Below are 10000 nucleotides of genomic sequence, written 5' to 3' on the forward strand. Positions count from 1 at the left end.
TGAAAAGAAATATTTGTATTATGATTGGTGGAAATCATGCCAAGGCAGCAAATCTGTGATGTTAATCTCCGGAACGACGACGTGGAAAGGTGAGGCAGCGCGACGATCCATGCTGATTTATATATATATATATATATATATATATATATATATATATATATATATATATATATATATATATATATATATATATATATATATATATATATATATATATATATATATATATATATATATATATATATATATATATATATATATATATAAATATAAATATATATATATTTATATATATATATATATATATTTATATATATATATATATATATCTATATATATATATATATATATATATATATATATATATATATATATATATATATATATATATATATTTATATATATATATATATATATATATATATATATATATATATATATATATATATATATATATATATATATATATATATATATATATATATATATATATATATATATATATATATATATATATATATATATATATATATATATTTATATATATATATATATATATATATATATATATATATATATATATATATATATATATATATATATATATATATATATTATATATATATATATATATATATATATATATATTTATATATATATATATATATATATATATATATATATATATATATATATATATTTATATATATATATATATATATATATATATATATATATATATATATATATATATATATATATATATATATATATATATATATATATATATATATATATATATATATATATATATATATATATATATATATATATATATATATATATATATATATATATATATATATATATATATATATATATATATATATATATATATATATATATATATATATATATATATATATATATATATTTATATATATATATTTATATATATTTATATATATATATATATATATATATATATATATATATTAGGGTGTTTCATTTTTTCTGAAGTGCAATAATTTTATCAGCACAGGTTTGCCTTTGAACCTTTCCTATAAAAAGTGCTTCATGCAAAATCTTAGCAAAATGGGACCGTGTTAACAGGTCGCACACTTTTGAATGGTATGTTGACGTTTTTAGCAGCGTCTCGCGTAGCAAACGCTGCTCATAGAGAGCTCGGCGTTGTTCATCTTCTTCTTGTTCTTCTTTTTGTGAAGACAAAACCTTAATCTCTTGGCCTCAGCTCTTGTATAGACAAGATCTGGATCTCCTTAAATACTGAGCACATGTACGGTGCCTTTTGAGAGCGTCTATCATGAACTTTTAAATATTGTTACGAATTTGGAATTCAATTTCACACAACATACAGGTTCCCTTAGTCAGCTCTGTCGATAATTTCATATCGATATGTCAATAGCAGATACCGATATGTCGATAGCAGATACCGTTCTTCGGCTGCTGGACACGTATCAGATTGCTGACAAGATCATCGGTCTCTCATTTGATACGACTGCGTCCAACAGTGGCATGATTAGCGGAGCCTGCACCATAATTGAACAGTCCCTTGGAAGACCTCTTCTTTGGCTGACATGCCGAAATCACATTCACGATGTGGTACTGAAGAACACCTATGAACTCCTCTTCAGCTCTCCCCCAGGTCCCGACATTCCCCTCTTCAAACGATTCCGAGGAAAATGGGACATCTTGGACAAGACATCTGCCGGTACCCTCAGCGACGAACAACCCCTGGATGAGTGGAGCGAATCACAAAGGCTGAAGATGGTAGTCCTCTCTTGGGTGGGCTGCATCATGGATGACTCTCCTGAGGAAGTCTATCTCGAACTCCTTCAGCTCTCTCTTCTCTACCTCGGAGGATGGAGCGGATATCTGCCTCGATTTAGGGCCCCTGGAGTCTACAATCAGGCGAGATGGATGGCAAAGGCTATTTATATCCTGAAGATTGCCCTGTTTTTGCAACAACTGGAGCTGACGAGTTCGGAAAAACACGGAGTTCCGACGACTGGCCCGTTTCGTCAATCTCATTTACGTCAGATTCTGGCATGAGGCAACTGTCCCAAACTGTGCACCGAAGAATGACCTGGAGTTCTTGGCGATTCTCCAGATGTTTGTGGATAGAGAACTCGGGTCAACGGCAGAGAAGGCCCTCCAAAGGCACCTCTGGTACCTCTCAGAGCAAGGAGTGGCCCTAGCCTTCTTTGACGAACGAGTGTCTCCCGATGACCGGGCGGCCATGGTCAAGAACCTAAGCCATCCAGCAACCTCGAAAGCACTCAGACTTGAAAAGAAGAACTTCACTCTCCCTGACGGTCTTTCCAAATTGGTAACAGGGCGAACACTAGAGGCCATTGGGATCTTTGCTGGGAGGATGGTCACTACCCATAACGTGGAAGATGTTTTGCAAGATCCACAAACTCGAGCCACCGTCCGAGGCCTGCAGGTCACCAATGATGCAGCAGAGAGAGGAGTGGCACTGATCCAAAAACTCCAAGCCCGAACCAAAGACGAGCAGCAGAAGCAGTTCCTCCTCAAAGTTGTTCATCATGACCGCAAGACCATCAAGAGAACAAAGGCTGGAGTGACTGCTAAGTTCCCTCCTGCTCCTTGAACCCAACGATTTGATTGCCCTGCTCCACTTGCATAATTGTTCTACATTTCTTTTTCATAAATTTTTTTGTTAATTTTCAGTTCAATAAACGTTCGTTGCAATTTTTTGTCTTCTCCTCCATTTGATTTTTTTTCGAAGTTTCACTTGAAATGTGGAATCTTGTCCAACTGTGGGACCAGTAAATATTGACGAATCAAAACAAATATTTGCCTAAAATATTTATGGGTCATAAGAAACAAGGGGACACCCCTTCTGAAAATTTTCAACAAATTTCATTTTTTACCACCATGAGTGAAACACCCTAATATATATATATATATATATATATATATATATATATATATATATATATATATATATATATATATATATATATATATATATATATATATATATATATATATATATATATATATATATATATATATATATATATATATATATATATATATATATATATATATATATATATATATATATATATATATATATATATATATATATATATATATATATATTGTTACGGCTGTGGAAATTTGCAGAACACCATAAAGGTCCTTAGTTCAGTTAGATCGATAAGTCTGTGTTCAGTTAGATTTCCCCACCGTTGTTTCATGGGAATTATTTGTGTCACAGGGCTGTGATCTTTGAGATAGTGTTTTTCTTTTAATATCGTTATTTTGGACCAACCACACAACAACCACCTTAACCACAATGCCAATCACGATTTCCTCGACCACGACCAACATCGCTCTCAAACAACCGCTTCAGACCCACGGTCCTTCCACCACCACCACCACGCGCTCCTCAACAAACCACGTAATCCTCATCACCTCAACCACCTCGCCAACCACAATTACACCAATCACCTAACCACCTTCCCAGCTACACCAACTGCCGATCCCCCTTCTCCACACACCAAATCGCAACCCTCACCGCTCATAAAAACCGTCTCTACAAAGCGAAAGGAACAAAGGATTTCGATAATGCCAGGGAAAAATAAAAAGGAACATCGGTGGTGCACGGATTTTCCCGCGCTTTGGTGTGGGGGAAGTGAGATTCGAGCCAGAGATCAAAGGTCATGTGAGGGAGGGGCCTCATTTGGGGGGAATGAATCTCCCTTGGGCTGGGCCATGTAACGATTTTTTTTTTTTTTTTTTTTTTTGTATACCTTGGTCGAGGCTCGTATGAGAGCGAACACACAACTCACAGCAAGGAGGCATGAGACAAGAGGGGCGGGAGTGGAAGGGACAAAACATTGGGGAACAGACACAGGTGAACTGTGGAAGGGAGAGGGATGGGGATGGGATGGGGAACATGGCGAGGAGAAGATGGACATTACAGGGACTTTCAGGAAGGAAAGTAGGAGAAATGAAGGAAGTGGGCTTGGGTGGATTATCGGGGGTAGAAAAGATCGAGGATTTGGATGGGGGATGATAAGAGGTGGTGGTGAACAGCTGTTTTGAAAGCCTGGAGGGAAGAATGGGAAAGAATAGAGTGAGGAAGTTTATTCCAAAGGCGGGAAAAAAGAGGAATGAAAGAGTGAAGATGAGCAGTGATTCGTGATTTTGGTAGTTTAACCAGAAGGGGGTTGTTGGCGGACCTTGAGCGCCCTGTGGAAATGTGGTGGGGACAAATCGCAGAGAGAGCAGGGGGGGCAAGGCTGGAGAGGAGTCGGTAGAAGACAGAAAGACCACCGACTAACCTGCGGTGATTGAGTGAGAGGCCCAAAGACTCAGCTTCATTGCGGGAGATGCCAATGATCTTAAATTCCCTCACCCCCCCCCCCCGCGAGTCGCGAGAGCGGGGGGGGCGAGAGGGTTGGACATGGACAACGCCCCTTTTCTCGAAGCTTCCCGGAGGAGCTCGAAGGAGGGCGGAGCAAGAAGCCAGGAGGAATATAAGGGCACGCGGAACGCCAAGTAGTGTGTGTTGGTGGTTTCTTCTGGTGGTCTTCTTGGTCGGGATCTTCGGCTCGTGGTGGCCTGTCCGTGGAAAAGCGATCCGTGGAACGACCCGTTCATCGGAACTCGCAGTCTGTGGAGAGTCCGGGCGTGGCACCAGGTGTGGTGTAGTGGCCTGCGGGGGCAGGGCACAATGCGGGGAGCGTTGTGGAGGAGTGGTTTTGGAGTGGTCACGTGCCTGCGGGGGGATATAGGTGTTCGCGCCACCTGAGGCGTTGTGTAGTCTGTAGTAGTGTGCATCCGGACGGGCAATAACAGTGTTCGACAATCCTCACGGCTATCAGAGTCCCGCTGCCCTCCGGACACTACAATTGGCGACGAGTCTGTTTCGGATCGGCGTGTGCGAAGTGGTTGGGTTATGTCGGTATTGACTTGGAGTCTTTGGCCGGGGCGATTGGATCGCTGCAGCGAGTAACTCAGCGCGGTTCGAGTTCAACACCGGGCGAGGGTCCCAGGGAAGTGCATCGCGAGTTTCGCGCGCACGGCTTCGGGCGGGTCGAGTCCTGCAGCCTGACGTCCTGCCGGCGCCTGCGAGTCGCGTTGAGTGGACAACGGCCGCGCTCGGAGTTCGTTTTATTTCTGCTTTGCAAACCTCGGGAATGGTTTCTGCGAGGCCATGGCTAAAGGACGAGGACATGAAGTTCAGCTCAGACGCGGCGTCGGCTGTCGCACAAGCTCTGAGGGATGTCCGGGGTCTCTGGTCGGTGCGCAGCAGATGATCCGGGGATCAGCGCGATGTTCCAGGCGTGCACAGCCGCACGCACGGTCTTCGGCGCGGGTCGTGACCGAGCGTTGCAATGCAGTCAGTCGGACGGCGGTCTGAGCACTTAGGGACGTCTACGGTGTGTGTGCCGAGAGTCAGTGCTCATCATGCCGGTCATGGATGGCGGTGTACGAAGCGACCCCTACGTCCCGGGTCGAGACTTACTGCCGGTACGGTGTTTTGTGCATGGCGTACACTTTTACGCCCCGGGTCGAGTCTTGCAGCCTGGGCCTAGCGATCCCGGCGACCCGGAGCAGGAGATGCTGCCGATGTTGAACCTGTTTTCAATTGGTCTGAAGGTGACAGGACCAATGCCAGTGGAGGTCGAGATGATCGGGGCACTGATCGTGTGTCGAGTTGAGTCCGCTCGTGCTACCCTCGCATTACACACGTATGCCGGTGAAGCGCTACCGGCGGTTGGCAGGGCACACGTCGTGGTTGCCCATCAGGGTCAGCGGGTTGCGCTCCCGTGGTTCGTGGTGCGAGGGGAGGGGCTCGCGGTTCCTCTTTCGGAGTTCGTACCTCCAGGTGCACCTGTGCCTCCTTCGAGACCCGAGGGCGAGGTTCTGGCGGCAGCAGCCGCGACGATGCAACATGGGCTGCCGTTCAATGCCTCCGGTGACGACGGTATGCGGGTCTGGAGCAACGGGAGCCGTGCCAGCGACGACGGGCTCTCGCGCTCCCGCTACGCTCATGGTACGGTGCGCACCCGTGACGTTCAGGCAATTTCAGCGGGGGATTGGAGCGAGCCAGTCGCGTTCAAGAAGTTCGCGGACCGCGATCATCGACGACAAGCAGGTCATCGCAATGTCGCGATGACAACCAAGAGACGGACACGCGATGTGATTCATGGGTTGCTGATTGTTGCATGTTTGATTTTCGTTGCGCGAGTGATGCAATTTAACCTTGTTAAAATAAATGCCAACAGTTCGCGTGTGAGCATAATATGTTTGGCTGAGATCAATCAATGGGATGTCCGATATGATCGATGTGATGTGAAGGGCTTGGGGGCGATCGTGGCGAATAAAGAGGTCTGGCCGATCTCCAGCTGCGAGGGCAGCCCACGGTTCGCTACCCTGTCATGTGTGGAGATTATGCTGGGAGGACGCGCTGTACGTGAGGGGAAGGTTGCATTGGAGCAGACAATGTTTTTGTTGTTGTATGACACAGATATGTCTCTAGGCTGTGCTGACCGTCCATGTGGACGTGCATGGTTTTCTGGGTTGGGTTGGATGCGCGGTTTTGGCTCAGGGCTGGGGCTGGTTCGCTGTTCAGCGTTACCCCCACCCCTGGTTTCGCCAAGGTCAGACGTGCCTGGCGCCCTGGGGCACAACTCTCTGTTCTCTCCAAAGCTGTTCGGGCGTGCATTGAGATCTCGGCTGATTGTGATGCGTGGGTTTGTTATGGGATTGATGGTGTGCCCAGCCGACGGCGCTGTTCAGCGTCACCGCCCAAGGTCAGACGGGCTTGGCGCCGGGCGGCACAAACCTCTGTTCTCGCCAAGGTCGGCTGCGCTGGCGCCACGTGGCTTCCAGACAACGGGGCTTCCCGGCTCGGAATGTTTATCTGATTCGGGTCTGTCTGGGGGAGATGTGCCGCCTTGTCGGCCGGGGGCGTTTGATGGTGCCGGGGGAGGTTCGCTCGGGAGGTCATCGCAGCCTCGGCGGAGGGCGTGCAAGCATGAGCCGCCTGGGGGCGCTTCTGCTGAGTAGTGATGCTGTGCTTCCCAACTTGCTTCTTGATATCTTTTAACGTAGTCAGGGTTTTGTGGGTTCGTCATGCAACTTAGTTTCCGAGCACCTGTCATTGCTTTGAAAATTCAACTCGCTCACGTCGACACGTTATATGGGGTGGTGGGCTGAGTTATGGGCCGGGTGACACCAACGGCATTAGGGTTGCGGGTAGCACATGAAGCACGGTTCCTTTTGTGCCGTCTCGTCTGGGTTTGGTGCACGGCCGCCTGATTGATGCCATTTTTTGGCTCTGGTTGGCTTCTGTGAAGGGGGGTGCCTATGCTTTTTCATTATTATCGTTTTGTACCTTTTTGCTTTTATGTCGAGGTATTCTATGCCGATTATGCTTATGGTGGTCATTTTGTAATCATAGTTTTAGGAGGGAGGAGTGTGGTGTAGTGGCCTGCGGGGGCAGGGCACAATGCGGGGAGCGTTGTGGAGGCGTGGAGGAGTGGTCACGTGCCTGCGGGGGATATAGGTGTTCGCGCCGCCTGAGGTGTTGTGTAGTCTGTAGTAGTGTGCATCCGGACGGGCAATAAACAGTGTTCGACAATCCTCACGGCTATCCGAGTCCCGCTGCCCTCCGGACACTACACCAGGGACGCGAACTAGAGACACCGCTCTGCCAGCTCTGTTGCGCAGACCTGCGCGTCCGAGTGAAGAGCGCTGGAGAGAGCTCGCCGGCCCAGTGGAAGGCCCGAGTCAGCCGCGGCTATCCTAGCTGCCGTGGGAACAGACGTCGCGACTCGCCCATCAAGGCACCATGAGGGTGCAGGTAACCTGCAACGGTCTCGTGGGGCCCGTTCAGTCACCAAGGCTCCACGGTATAAAGGTCTACGGACCCTGTCACACTCCCTTGTCTTTTAGGGTCGTCTTTTCCTTTCTTTTGAATGAATGTTGGTGGCGCCGTCTATAAGTAAAACTGGTTAAGGACTTGTACATTATTAATAGTAGTCGGTTGTAGCGCTTCGCCTTGCCCGCGTCTTTGTCCCCGTCCCACAGTCTTCATAAAACAACTGCATGCGTGTTTTGCTTTTGTTGACTGTATAAGTGTTTTTCATTGCATTCTGGTATATGTGTGAAGAAATAAATGTGCTTGTGTGAATGAACCCATTCGTCATGTCCTTTTTCCCCCATTGGAACGCCAAAATGCATCTCGGAATAATAGTTGGTTTTTAAATAACCGATAAATAGAATCGGGTCTGGCGATAATACCCGCTCAGTTATCCCATAACAGAACGGACCGCTTAAGTGGTTCGTGTCCAAGCAGGCCTTCGCCGAGGTACGGTCCCTCGGTAGGTTACCTGCGCGGGTACTTAGGTATATCGATATTTGGCGATTGACCCTATTTCGCGCGGGTAGAATACAGACTGGGCCGTGGTGGGATTAAAAACCCACCCGTGACTGGTTTCTGGCATTGTTCCAGAAAGTCACGACTGAATTGTCTGTCCGGTGGGCGAGTGGCTACTATTAGTGAAAAGCTGTCGTTCGCACACCGGGCGAGCAGAAATTCGTTACAATATATATATATATATATATATATATATATATATATATATATATATATATATATATATATATATATATATATATATACATATATATATATACACACATATATACACACATACACACACATACATATACACAAGGTGTGTTCAAAAAGTATCCAACCTAAATTTTTCAGGCGTAAACAAATGAAGCTGGGGAGGCGTGGTTTGCTGCACGTATGTAGGCGACCCAATCCATATGCATTAATATTTTCCCGCCTGCAGAAGCTGTCAGTCCCCGACAGACCGCCGATGAGTGAGGAAGTGTAAGTGAGCGCCGTCAGATTTCAGTTTTTGACAAAATGACGGATCACTGTGGTCTCATCGCCAGTGATCACTGTTGAAGTTGGGATCGCTGTTCACAGTCTCCAGCATGTCCTGTGCGATCTCCAAACGGAGTTGCTTCTGCTCGATCGTTAGCAGCTTTGGCACGAACTTCGCTGAGATTCTCCTTAAGCCCAAATCCTCAGTCACAATGGAATGAACAGATCCAATGCTGACGCCCGCCTCGTCTGCAAGTTCTCTGATCGTGATTCGACGATCCTGCATCAGCAGGGTCCTCACTTGGTCAATGACGATCTCATTTCGGGATGTTGAGGGCTTACCAGAACATGCTTCACTTTCCACTGATGTGCGACCATCTTTGAAGCGGTTGTACCACTCTTTTATGTGTGGTGCCCATTGCTTCATTCCCGAAGGCCTGTTGAATCTTGTGGATCGTTTCCACTTGGGAATCACCAAGCTTTACACAAAATTTGATGCAGTTGCGTTGTTCAAGTTTTTCCGTCATTTTGTCAAAAACCAAAATCCGACGGCGCTCACTTACACTTCCTCACTCATCGGCGGTCTGTCGGCGACTGACAGCTTCTGCAGGCGGGAAAATATTCACGCATACGGATTAGGATCGCCTACATACGTGCACCAAACCACACCTCCCTAGCTTCATTTGTTTACGTACGAAAAGTTAAGTTTGGATACTTTTTGAACACACCTTGTGTGTGTGTGTGTGTGTATATATATTATATATATATATATATATATATATATATATATATATATATATATATATATATATATATATATATATATATATATATATATATATATATATATATATTGTTGCAGAAATGGCCCTTAGTGTGTTAGTAAATATAGGATTAGCTCAGATCCCCCATTAAATTCATGTTTTGCCAGGTTGTTCGGTAATTTGACGTTACATGTGTGTCAGGAGGTGTTAGAGGCTGTTCATCATTGGTACATTGGTGGTGGAATGAGCTTCTTGTTCTTCCTTCCTCTCTCCAGACAATAGTCCCCACCCAGCGCTGAGAGGGGGAGTGGCCAAAAAAAAGGAAGAG

Source organism: Eptatretus burgeri, chromosome 11 (assembly GCF_056783735.1).
Source record: "Eptatretus burgeri isolate ZD-2024b chromosome 11, Ebu_testis_v1, whole genome shotgun sequence".
NCBI lineage: Eukaryota > Metazoa > Chordata > Myxini > Myxiniformes > Myxinidae > Eptatretus > Eptatretus burgeri.